Below are 13,741 nucleotides of genomic sequence, written 5' to 3'. Positions count from 1 at the left end.
TCTCCATTCTGGCCCCTCTTCGGCCCTGGGTTGGTGAGGTCCAGCCCAGAGTTCCATCCGCCGCTGATTTCGCCCAGCCCAGAGCTCTGTTCGCCGTGGTGCCCGTCCAGTCCAGAGCCTGCACATTTCCGTCAGAAACGGTGGAGGAGGAAGACCTTCAGCCTCCCCAAGGACCCGGAGGCCGTCCCCTCCGAGCAGCCCACTGTCGTCCCGGAGGCCGTCCCCTCCGAGCAGCCCACTGTCGTCCCGGAGGCCGTCCCCTCCGAGCAGCCCACTGTCGTCCCGGAGGCCGTCCCCTCCGAGCAGCCCGCTGTCGTCCCAGGGGCCGTCCCCTCCGAGCAGCCCGTTGTCATCCCTGAGATTGTTTCGGAGCCGCCCACCATCAGTCCTGCCACGGCCAAGAGAGCGGTCTTCCTCTTTTATGCGGTGGCGGTACTGCATGCGTGGAGGAGGCACAGCACGTCTGCCGTTCCAGAGACTGTCCACGTCACGTCTGCCGTTCCAGAGACTGTCCACGTCACGTCTGCCGTTCCAGAGACTGTCCACGTCACGTCTGCCGTTCCAGAGACTGTCCACGTCACGTCTGCCGATACAGAGACGTTTCCTGTGCCAGAGGCTGTTCCCGTAAGTCCTGCCACGGCCAAGAGGGCTGTCTTCCTTTTTTTACGCGGTGGTTGTACTGCATGCATGGAGGAGACACGCGAGTACTGCCGATCCAGAGACCGTTCACGCCACGCCTGCCGAGCCTGAGCTTCACGTCACGCCTGCCGAGCCTGAGCTTCGCGTCACGCCTGCCGAGCCTGAGCTTCGCGTCACGCCTGCCGAGCCTGAGCTTCGCGTCACGCCTGCCGAGCCTGAGCTTCGCGTCACGCCTGCCGAGCCTGAGCTTCGCGTCACGCCTGCCGAGCCTGAGCTTCGCGTCACGCCTGCCGAGCCTGAGCTTCGCGTCACGCCTGCCGAGCCTGAGCTTCGCGTCACGCCTGCCGAGCCTGAGCTTCGCGTCACGCCTGCCGAGCCTGAGCCGGTGCCCGTGTCTGTTCCTGAGCCGGTGCCCGTGTCTGTGTCTGTTCCTGAGCCGGTGCCCGTGTCTGTGTCTGTTCCTGAGCCGGAGCCCGTGTCTGTTCCTGAGCCGGTGCCCGTGTCTGTGTCTGTTCTTGAGCCGGTGCCCGTGTCTGTTCCAGTTCCTGAGCCGGTGCCCAGGTCTGTTCCAGTTCCTGAGCCAGTGGTGTCTGTTCCAGTGCCATGGCCGCCCGAGGGGTCGTCTCCGCCCTGGCCGCCCGAGGGGTCGTCTCCGCCCTGGCCGCCCGAGGGGTCGTCTCCGCCCTGGCCGCCCGAGGGGTCGTCTCCGCCCTGGCCGCCCGAGGGGTCGTCTCCGCCCTGGCCGCCCGAGGGGTCGTCTCCGCCCTGGCCGCCCGAGGGGTCGTCTCCGCCCTGGCCGCCCGAGGGGTCGTCTCCGCCCTGGCCGCCCGAGGGGTCGTCTCCGCACTGGCCGCCCGAGGGGTCGTCTCCGCCCTGGTCGCCCGATGGACTGTCGTCTCCGCCCTGGCCGCCCGAGGGAAAGTCTCCGCCCTGGCCGCCCGAGGGAAGGACTCCGCCCTGGTCGCCCGATGGACTGTCGTCTCCGCCCTGGCCGCCCGATGGACTGTCACTCCCTGTCCCCGTTTCCCTCCATGGACCTGGCCCCACATCCCTCCCCCTGATCCTCCACCAGTCCACCTCCCACCTGGACTCTTGTTTTGTCTGTCATGTCTTGGAGCGTCTGGTAGCCGCTCCGTAGAGGGGGGGTTATGTCACAGTGTCTGGTTTGAGTTCCCTGGGTCACCACTAGATGTCCTCCTTCCCCACGGTGTTTGTCACATTCTGAACTACATTCCCCACGATCCTTGTTCTTCATTGCACTCAGCTGTCCCTTGTCACTAATCATTGCACTCAGCCAATTCCCCATTAGCATTGTCATTTCCCTGTGTATATAACCCTGTCTGTTTTAGTATGTGTCACGGAGTCCTTGTAATTATCACGCCACTTCTGAGTTCTGTTATTGCCTGTTTTGTTTACGTTTGATTGCTACCCTGGTTATGACTTCTGCCTGGACTGGATTGTGAGTAACGGATTTCCCTCAAATAAAGACACTTGCTGCATTTGGATCCTCTCCTGTGTTTCCGGGTGTGGATCGTGACACACGGCTTAAGCTGCTTTTTTATGTCTGGTGCAGTTACAATATTACAATAAGTTACTCCCTCAAAAAGTAACAAATTGCTTTACTTAGTTGCTGTTTCCCAATTCGCCTACTATGCCCTAAAAAGTATGTACTTGTTTAGAAAAAGTACATACATTTGAGTGTGTAGTGTAGCAGAAGAGTAGACAAGCTTTGTGACATACTATCACATCAATAAATAGCGTCATTAATGGACGATGTGCATTCTTTTACACATTCTTTTTGGCCTGCCAATCATCCTGTCAGAGTTAACATCCTCATGTTGATCCGAATCCTCCTCCAAAAAGCAATAGGTTATGGGCAATTTTAGCTGTAAGAGTAGCTGTAAAAATAGTAAACCATCTGAGGACTTTTGGCATTCTCTTTTCAACATACTATGCTTTGGGACACACTTATTCTAATCTATTTAACATACTATTTATGATGGATAGTATACACATTGGGATGCAGGGTCTTACTTCAGCAATAAAAACAAAACAAAAAATAAATGAAACAAATGTAATGTTTATCTAAAATCGTTTTTGCTTATTTGAATGGTGGAACTAATCATCAAATTATAATTTATAATTATAAAATAGATCTGACTACATCCATTGCATGTACAGTATATCTGTGTCTATGCCCAGCCACACTTACCTGGATCTTCACTATAGGGAATTTGTATGGAGAGATACTGAAAATTTCTGCTTTATATATTTCAGCGTCAAACACAGGAGCCTCATTCACATTCTCAACCTGAACGTTGACCTGAAGATTGTGAGAGAAAGAAAGTAAAATTCTCTGTGCCAGCTTACAGTTAAGAAGATAAACTTTGCCTTTGACCAGCCCGGTCTCACCCCAAAACGTCATATACTGACGGGTCTTGACCATACGTCAACATACGACGAAAAGGGTACCCCTATAATGTCAATATGAGACGCAGACATAAGCGCACCAGCAGCGCCTCCTAGTGGTACCCTAACGCATACCTAAACCCAACCATACCCGAATCGTCACATATGGACGTTAAAGGGATAGTTCACTTTAAAATTAAAATTCTGTCATCATTTACTCACCCTCAAGTTGTTTCAAACCTGTATTAATTTATTTCTTCTGCTGAACACAAAGAAAGATATTTTGAAGAATGTCAGTAACCAAACAGTAGTCTGTACCCATTGACTTCCTAGTATTTTTTTTTCCTACTATGGAAGTCAATGGGTACAGACTACTGTTTGGTTACTGACATTCTTCAAAATATCTTTCTTTGTGTTCAGCAGAAGAAATAAATTAATACAGGTTTGAAACAACTTGAGGGTGAGTAAATGATGACAGAATTTTAATTTTAAAGTGAACTATCCCTTTAAAGGGTACCCTTTTCGTCGTATGTTGCCGTATGGTCAAGACCCGTCAGTATGTGACGTTTTGGGGTGAGACTGTGTTACTTTGACATGCTTGAAGAGTAAGACTTAGGCCAGAAACATACTCTACATAAGTATCTGAACGCAAACACTTCTAGCTGCACAAGCTTGTGTCATTGCATTCTGATATATATATTATGTATTAACATATATTGCATTTGCATACTTGCGTAGAGATTTTTCCCTTTCGAGGGAATTCGAGCTGCGTCGAAACCCTGTGGGAACGCTCCTGCGTGATTGCGTCATGAAGCACGTATGGAATCAGTCCAATGGCGAGGCGGAACGTCATAGGAGGAATCATTGTCTGAAAAGCATTGTGAGCGTTTACCATTAAGAACGCTGTGCTCCCGCCGATCGCTCTTCGAGGAGGGCGGTACGGTTCGCGCACCCTGCGGCTCGGGTCCCGCTTATGCCGAGGCAGAGCGGCGACTTCAGACGTGGGGGGTACGCAAATGGATCTAACAGATGGGTTTGAGATGGGCCCAGCCCTATCTCAGCCTTCACCTGTTAGATCCAGTGCCTCAGTTCAGGGTTTGGAAACACTGTGGTTTCTTCTGCCCAGGCTGAGGCCCGGATACTGCAACTATCCAGTTCTGAGGAGCTGAATGTTGTTAGTATCAGTACAGGATACTGAAGACTCGCCACTTCAGTCTCCTGCATGTGAGGAGATACTGGAGGTGCTAACTTGTGCTGTAGAGAAATTAAGCATCGAGTGGCCGGCGGATAAGCAAGAATCAAGGCAGAAAAGCAAACTAGATGAACGCTTTCTGGCTTCCCGCATGTAGCCCCCACGCCGGTGCTTGCCGTTTTTTCGGTGTTGAAGGTGTTGAAGTCCTGGAAAAAGCCGGTTTCATACCATGTGTTTAGTCCCCAGACATCTACATATTCCAATATTCCAATTTGCTTTGCAAATGGAGGTATACCCTCCAAGCAGCAAGTAAAAAAAAAAAAAAAAAAAAAAAAAACGTACTTTTAAAAAATATATTATTATGAGAATAGCATTATAACAATTTGTCGCATAGCCTATCTGAACATTATACTTTTAATGCTAATCTTTTAGAGATTAGGCGACCGGCCAATCAGTCTGACATATATGCCAATTTTATGCCGGTCAAATGCACTCAGGCGCTGCATGATTAACATCGCGCAACATCCGCATCACACGTGCACACGGAACGCACATGTAGGAAACCTCGTGAATTACGGTTGTTTCACACCGCAAGCACGAGCAACGCATATTTTTTTTCAGCGTGGCGTGCATGTTAATCAATGAGTGCATTCACACCGTGAGCATGAGCGTCGCGTGAGCAGCAGTGAAGCAGGGGTTTCGTTGCGCTGCTCACGCTCAATTAAAGTGAAAGCACACTTTTGATGGACAAAATAAATATGACCTAAAATGCACATTATTTGCATGTCTAGTGTGTTTTAACAAGAACTGGAGTAGGCTATGTCAGAAAAGAAAATGACTCAAAAATTAACCCATATAAACTTGTTTTTATTATTTAGTTTGGGTAAAAGCATATGGTGTTTTATAAAAAAAATTAAATAGAAAATAAATATTTGTGTGTGCTGTAAAGTGGTTAGAAAAATGTAATATGTAAAGCTAAAATCTGTATCGGCAGGTCAAACTCAATGAAAAATCGGAATCAGCCTAGAAAATTGTAATGTGCATCTCTCTGATTGGCTGGTATCAAACACCATGACATAATCTGATGTTAGCATATGTTTTATTTATTTATTTCTACATTTGCCGTAGTATTGTCGATGGGTTCAATAACACATCCTGCAAAAGGGGGGCCTTGGTCAGAACCTCGTGGTATTTGGGGGGCCTTGTCATGGAAAAGTTTTGGAACCCCTGTGCTAGACAACATGATAATGGGGCGAATACCCTCCAAGCAACTCAGAAACACTTCGGCTTTGGTGGGTAAAGCGTATTTGGCTGCAGGTCCTTCTGGACGGCCCGCTTTTTTAGTAAATAATGTCATCAATAGGTTTCAAGAAGGAAAAAAAGCAGAAGGCGCCGTTCCAGAAATTCCTGCCACTCCGTGTTCATGTCTCTGGGACTGCTGGACGGGAGCAGTCCTGGCCGTCGACCAGCTCCTCACTCCGGGTGCAGCAAAAACAGAGTGTCACGCCCCGCGCTCCCCCACAAAAAGAATGGGAAAGAGCGTGGCACTCTCAGGCGAAGTCTTCCAAGGGCAAAACGGGTCTTAGGTCCTATACGTGCTTCATGACGCAATCACGCAGGGGTGTTCCCACAGCGTTTCGACACAGCCGAACGCAGTTTTATATATGTAGCCGAGACGTTTCTGGCCTTAATTTAAAGTAAGGATAATACCGTTGTCTCTGCAGTGTTTGCAGGAGTTTTGGTGTCTATGGCTTCTACTGTGAGGATGTACCACTCCTCTTTCTCCTTGTCCAGCGGCCTGAGAGCTTTTATGGTTCCCTCATCATCCACAGAGAAGACATCCTCATGTGACTTCATGTTATAGCTGACCGTAATCAGTGGACTACTCGCTAATGCCTTGACCTTCCCCACTGTTGAGGCCACTGGTTCATTCTCCTTTATTGTGAATTTGTAGGAGGAGCTTTCAAAACTCACAGTCTCAGTGAGAGAGGCAATTTTGAAGTAGATCAAGACTTCGGCTACAGAGAGAAGAAAGATGTTTAATCTTGACATTTTTATCAGATATTATTTGAATCTGAAGGGGGAATTAACTGCTCCCAATAAGATTTGCTCACATTATCTGCATTTTTTTAACACCAGATTCACTAAAGGAATATTATGCAAACCAAGCCCAAACCTTCATCAGATTCTGGTGGTGTTCCATGATCTGTCGCGATAGCAGTGAGATTTAGCAGCGTGTCTCCTGTGACCTCGCTAAGGTCAGATTTCAAAGTGATGTCTCCTGTTTCAGCATCCAATGAGACCATTGAGGAGCCTTCAGACAAACTACAGAAACACAACATTCATGCATTTGTCTTAAACGAGTTATGTAGGTAAGGGTGTCCATGGTTTAGCCTTCATATTATTGATCCTAAAGAAATGGAAGTTTAGTTAGCTTAAGCTTACCTGTAGCTAATAACCGCATTGCTTCCAGCATCTTTATCTGTGGCCGAGAGCGTCAGCAGCACATCTCCAACCTTGGCGTCTTTAACCAGAATGCTTTTGCTGTAGGTGTCAGAGCCGAAAACTGGAGCGTTGTCATTGACATCTGTGATACTGACCCTCACTGTGGTGATGTTCTGCAGAAAATGAACCCAAGCAACCTTTTGTAGTACAGACCAAAACTTCATATTTGCAATGTATAGTATCTAACTTAAGGATTGTACTAGTATCAGGTATCAAGAGCTTTTAATATTGACAAAACGTTGGATCAAGGTGTGTCAAGAGAGCAGCCCTCTTAGATCATCTGTGCAAATATATATACTGTACTGTATATATGCCTCTTTGTGTCATTTGTAACTTTTATTGCAGGGGTTCTCAACTCTGGCCTTGAGATCCAGTTTCCTGTAGAGTTTAGCTTCAACCTTTATCAAACTCATCTGTCTTTCACTTTCTAGTAAGTTTCTAGTACATCCACAATATCCACTTTCTAGTAAGCAGGAAAGTGGACCTTGAGGAGGAGAGTTGAGAACCCCTGCTTTAGAGCATTGGCAGCCAACCCTGATCCTGGAGAGCAACCGTCCTGCAGAGTTTAGCTCCAACCCTAACCAAAATACACCTGAACCAGCTAATCAAGGTATTCAGGGTTACTAGAAACATTCAGTCAAGTGTGTTGGGGCTGGTAGAAGCTAAACTCTGCAGGATATTGGATATATCATTTGCAATATGCACTTGCAGTCCATGAAGAGACTCAAAACTGCATTGAAGTGCACAGTCGCTTAATGGAAATCGTGAAAAAAATACATTAATTACGAATTACATTTCCCTGTGGCATCCCATGATCCATAGCAACAATGACCACATCATACACATCCTGTGTCTCTCGATCCAGCTCCTTGATGGCTAGTAGAGTCCCATCCTGAAGGAATGAAATAAAGGAATCAATATTTAGAAAATTAAATAAGATCTGAACATCTGACAATACATTGTTGTGTCAATAGGTTTATGTCCTCACATCTCTGAAGCTGAAGAATTTGCTGTTAGAGGAAGTAGTGATGGTGATACGTCCGTTGTCTCCAATGTCAGCGTCTGTGGCTGAGATTTGGCACACCTCTCCAGGTGATGAGGGTGTGTACACACCTTCCTGAATCTCAATGGTCTCTGGGAGAGGAAGGAATTGTGGGTTGTTGTCGTTGACGTCCAGAACAGTGATGATGACCTGAGCTGTGGAGCTTAAACCATCGACAGGCTGGTCTACAGCTACAACCTGAGAAAGACAACGCAAGCATCCCATTAGAATGAATAGTTATCCTGAACATAAATAGCTGGATTTAAGAAATGAATGTGATTGCTTTGTACCTGTAGGATGTAATTGTCTACAGTTTCTCTATCCAAGGTAGCATCGCTCCGGAGTGATATCACTCCTTGACTGTTGATAGCGAAGGTATCGCTAACCATGATAAAGTGACCTTTAGAGAACCCACCCTGATCGGAGAGAAAACGAGAAAAGGTGAGTACATTAAAACATTTGGGAATGTTGACTTGACAAAAACTTAGTTTATAACAGTTTCACGAGTTTACATGTTAATGAAATCTGATGTAATATTATAATGCGTATTTGGCTTGCTGTCCGGGGGGAGGGCTCCGAGCTCAGAATTCGGTCCGACCCCAGAGTACTCCCCCCATAACTTTTAGAGATCATAGGTATCTATGAACGGACCCAGACGAATGTGGGGTGAAGGGGTGGTGGTGGGATGCTGAGAAATTAGTCATGAGACAGGAGGTAAGGGAAGGCTTATACTGGCTCCTTCTTGTGCTGATTGGATGATTACCTGAACATGCTCCTCCCGAACTTTGTTACATAAAACTTCATTTTAAGGTTGAAGACATGGGGCAGTTAAAAAAGAGATTTAAAGCTAGGGTAGGTAATCCTGTTCAGAAACATTTTTTTTATACTGGGTGAAATGGTCCTTCCATTCTTATAGTAGTCAATACATTATGTGTTCAGAAAAAGGAATGAAAAAAATCTGACCTCTGTAGCACCTGTAGGACAGTAAAAAAACCTCTGACCAATCACTGCCATTCGGTGCGAATGTAAAGAACCAATCAGATGCCTTCATGTCTCGTGCCCGAGCACCACTGCGTGCACAGCAGTGATGCGCGGGTCAATGTATAAACAACCCGCACCCGACCAACGTTTTTAACTAACCCGCCCGCAACTCTGACCGCAAAAAAAAAAGAAAGAAAATATTGTACCTGACCCGCGTTTTTTAAAGTAGCTATAGTAAATGCTCATCGCGTCATGGGCCATAGACGGAGGAACTAGGGGTGCGCATTTTTCAGAATGATATAGCCTATTGTTTTGTAATAAAGGCTTGATTTATTCATTTATTTCGTTTCATTTTCTTACCAATTAAGATGCTGCATGTGTTTATCCAGTCTAATCGACGTGTGCGTCTCTCCCCTGACTTTCCCAACAAAAATCCCCCCCCCCCCCCCCCTCTCAGCAAATAGGCTACATAAAACTGACATTACTGAGCTATATGCGTTTAAAAGTAGCCTATTAAAATGGCACAATGGCATTGCTCAGTTCAACGAGTTGGGAAATCGGGCATTTTGTCCCGCGTCAGCTTTTATTCAAAAGTTAATAACGCGCTCAACATTCAAAAGGTAAATAAGGATTTCCCACTTTCATCTGCAGACCACTCGTGCGTCATCCTCGCGCATTCAGCCAATAAAGTGTAGACCTATGTATTTCATAGAACATTGTGTCTAGTACTATATAAATTACAAAGGTAAACGACCCGACCGGCTGCGACCCAAATATCATTAAAAATATTTTTGGATGACTCGTAACCGCGGGTAACCGCAGGCACCCGCTCATTTTGGATCAACCCGCGCATCACTGGTAGGTACATGCAGCTGACTCCAAATGTGGATGCGCGTTCATGTTTGTGGGGGGGCGTAGCTTTGGACGGAGCAATGACAGGAAGGGGCGGAGCTTAGAAGAGGTGCCACTTTCAAATCTGGCTAGCTCTCGAACATTACCTACCCTAGCTTTAAGTGTTATGCCTTGAATACTTGCATTTCTAAACTTCACACATTTCAATAAAAATGTCAAATATAACCAGACATTTCTTGACAGTTTTCATTAGTGGTGGAAAGGATCATAAAATTCACGGTTCAGATCATTTACGTTTTTTGAGCCACGGATCGGATACCGTTTCACAGGCATTTAGACGGGTATTTTGACATAATTTTGTGTTTATGTGTCCGTTCTAGGGCAAGGAAACTCGAAAGAGGAATTAATTCGGTGTTCGAGCGCTATCTGAAACGCGCCCCTCTCTCTCTCTTTCTCTCTCTCTCTCTCTCTCTCTCTCTCTCTCTCTCTCTCTTTCTCTCTCCCTCTCTCTCTCTCTCTCTCTCTCTCTCTCTCTCAGTGCACTTCGAGTGTGTGTGGCTGTGCGCACACAACTCGCGAGTCCTGATTTTCGCCTCTTCTTCTGCGTTTAAAATGGTTTGAATGTGTAAATTGGCAAAACAAAACACGTCGAAATTATAAACTTTCACTCTATGATGGTTATATTTGGCAGTTAATCTATAAATCACATGCGTGAAGAACCATGGGGCCTCGTCCGTACGGATCACGAATCAACTGCGTTGCACCGTTCCACCCCTAGTTTTCATGAGTTTCACCATTTTAGTCACCATTTCAGGAACAACAGTACAGTACCATATCTGAATCAGTGACTCTAATCTGAAGAACCAACTGATCCTGTGGTGAATTTTCCAGAATAGATGCGGTGTACTCATCCTGGTCAAATTTTGGAGGTTTGTCATCCACATCCTCAATGGTGACGGACACCACAGCGTTAGCCGTCTTACTGGCATCATACTGCTGAGCTGCCTGTTTATAAAAGGAAACACTGATTAGAACATATATACCATCAAAATACTGAAATCTCTTCAGATTCATGAATGTCTTCAGAAACGTCTGATACCTGTATGTGAACAGTTATCTGGTCGATCTCCTCTCTGTCTAGTGCTGTTTTCACAGAGATGACTCCACTTTTTTTATCGATGTCAAAGTTGCTCTGATATTCATTTGGAAGGACTGGAAAGAAATGTGGATATATGGATTGTTATTATCAGAAACATAAATCAGAATCATGCACATCACTTGCACACAGAGATTGGAGATCGTGCTGTGCACACACAGACACATTCAGGAGCACAGAAACTTCTTGTCTTTTATTAATAAAATGGCTTCGGAACTGAATCGCTACATTACATTACTCAGCAAGGAGATGATGTTTTTGATGTAATTAAACTCACATTTTCTTGATAGAGAGATTCAAATAAATGTAATCTTACCACACTTTATTTTCATATCTGATTGCCTGATCTAACAAGTCGTGACTGCCTATCAAAAAACGAGTAGTAGAAATCGGTACCACTTTATTTTACAGTGTCCTTGTTACATGTACTGTACTTACCAATAACAGTAAATTAGGCATAATTACATGCAACTAACCCAAAACAGATCCCTAATCTATACCCTAACCCTATAGTAAGTACATATAGTTCATTAATATTACTCAGTACTTGTGTAACCTAGAAATAATCTGTTAACAGCACCTGATTTTATGCTGTAAACTACAGGCTCGTTGATGCCCGTGTCGCCATCTTGAGCTTTTATGGCCTCAGGAGTGACGTTTGAAAACTGTCCTACCTGTGCATGGACAGAAAATACATGGAGAGTTCATTTGTTTGATCAGGCATGCGTTTAAATATTGATCATGACGTCATTTACCTGATTTTCCTCAATGTATGCGTTGTAGAAACTGTGATCAAAATAAGGGTTTAGATTGTCAAAATCTTCAACTGTTATTGTAACTGTTGTGGTGTCACTGAGATCTCCTATATCCTGCAAGGAAACATAGGGTTTTTATTACTATCTACAGTCAAATTATAGTTCATCCAAAATTGTAAATTTCATTGTATGGGAAAAAGCAGTTTGGACGATTATACTAAACATCTGCTTTAGTTTTCCACAGAAGAAAGAAAGTCATACACTCTCAGAAAAAAAGGGCAATGGAGTGGCACCCTTTTATGTACCGCTATCTTCAAGGGAGCAATATGCACCTTTAGGAGTAAAGAAGGTACAAATGTGAACCTTTTTAAATGGTACCGCCCCACTTTTTTTCTGAGAGTGTACAGGTTTGGAACAACATGACGACATTATTTTGACTCTCGGGCAAATTATTCCTTAAAGTTTAGAACAATAGTTTGTAATCTGGAGGTTGTAGGATGTCAGAGAGTGTGTCTTTACTTTAGCTTGCACAGTGAAGATGTGCTGTTGAGCAATGTCGTAGTTCAGAGGTTGTGTCAACCGGATGTATCCATCACTCCTCACTTCAAGTACATCTGGTGCTGGAGGCTGTCAGGATATGTAATTTAAATAAGAAAACACAAACCGAGCTCACACATTATTACACTCAAATAGTATTATCTGCAACTGCATCTGTCTTTTTAGTCCATACCTGATAAAATTGAAATGTTTGTCTTTCTCTTTTGTGAAACTTGGACCAAAATTGGTTTTATTGATAAATTGTGCTCTCAGTCATTTTGTCCAGTCAAATGCTCTCTTGAATTTAGCTTCTTCTAGTATATCTCCCACTGATAAGCAATAGCAAGTAGCAAATCATAGTCCAGGAACATGTCTACTATTACGGTCACCAGTAATTCAGTTTTGTGAAAGCCTGTTGTGTTAGTTATACATCAAATACATTAGACTCAGTTGAGACTCACCAGTATAGAATATATAATTTTGTTGTTTTCTGGAGAAACATCTGCATCTTCAGCTATAACCCTGACCACATCTGAACCCACAGCTGTCGTCTGGAGCAAAACACAGTTTACACAGAGAACCAAACACACTTCTGCTGTATAAAGATGTGACATTACACACACCTCTGACACTGTGGCACTGTATGTTTTACTCTGGAAGATCGGAGGATTGGCATTGATATCCCGAACTTCTAACTTCTGGGTATTTTTTATCTGAAATGCACAAAGACTTTATAATTTGCTAAATTCTTATTTTGATTATGATTATGATTTATGTTTTATTGAATGATTGGATTATGCTATTGTGTAAATAAACATACCTCTGTGTTTGAGCTGGTCACTGGTTTCAGGACTTAATAAACAGATAAAGTTTCAGTTAAAAAATTGTTCTGAAATGCTGAAATTACTAAATTACTTCATTAAAAGACCTTTGTCCTGATAGATATTAAAATCTTGATGTACATTGTCAGATGTATTTATTTTTTTGATAAACAACAGCGTCTGGAAAATTCTGCCTCCCATCCAAACATTTGAACTTCTGCTGGTTATGAATAAATTTGACTTACCAATATTACTCCTTACACTGTGGACATGAAGACAAGCTAAAATAAATAAAATATAGAATAAATCCATCTTTTCCATAATTCACTGTCAGTGGCGCCTGTATTATGAAGGCTGGCAGTGAAGAGAATTAATATTCCTTGTGTAATTTCGAGCTGTTCTTTATTGTATGCCATAAACAGTTATTATCTGGTGTAAACAAGTATCAAAGGTGCTTCATAGACGTCAATAATCTGATGTGGGAGGGATATTTTGGAAAGAAGTTGATGTTACAAGTTTATTTAAGGATATTTGAGATGTCTTGAACTCAGATTTAGTTACGGACCTTGTTTTGAGTTCGTACTACCACACCTTCTCATGCAATACTTTATATTCAACAGTAAAAGCTAACATCCCAAATCTGAGTGTAACCTACAATTACTGTATTTCAACACAATTAACTACAGTTTTAAATATATATTACTTTTTTTCTTAGTTCATACCTTACCAATATCAGGAGTCTTCACCCTTTTTCAGGCCATGGACCCTTTGGTAGAAAGATTGAGCAAGGGATCCTATTACGTATTGTCTAACATGGAGTGTTGCATTTTAGACTTAGTATTAGTATTAGTA

At 44.0% G+C, this 13,741-nt stretch overlaps 1 long non-coding RNA gene across 1 annotated transcript; it reads right to left on the bottom strand.

Moving 5' to 3' along the window:
- Positions 1–11,531: 11,531 nt before the first annotated feature.
- LOC307000072 lies at positions 11,532–12,621 on the bottom strand. Its single transcript, XR_013797970.1, has 3 exons — positions 12,530–12,621; positions 12,051–12,158; positions 11,532–11,645 (listed from the first exon to the last, which is right to left on the bottom strand). It is a non-coding gene; the product is annotated as an uncharacterized lncRNA (long non-coding RNA).
- Between the last annotated feature and the right edge of the window lie 1,120 nt (positions 12,622–13,741).

This window comes from Phoxinus phoxinus (assembly GCF_949152265.1).
Source record: "Phoxinus phoxinus genome assembly, chromosome: 6".
NCBI lineage: Eukaryota > Metazoa > Chordata > Actinopteri > Cypriniformes > Leuciscidae > Phoxinus > Phoxinus phoxinus.
This window is presented reverse-complemented; position numbering and strand designations above follow the sequence as displayed.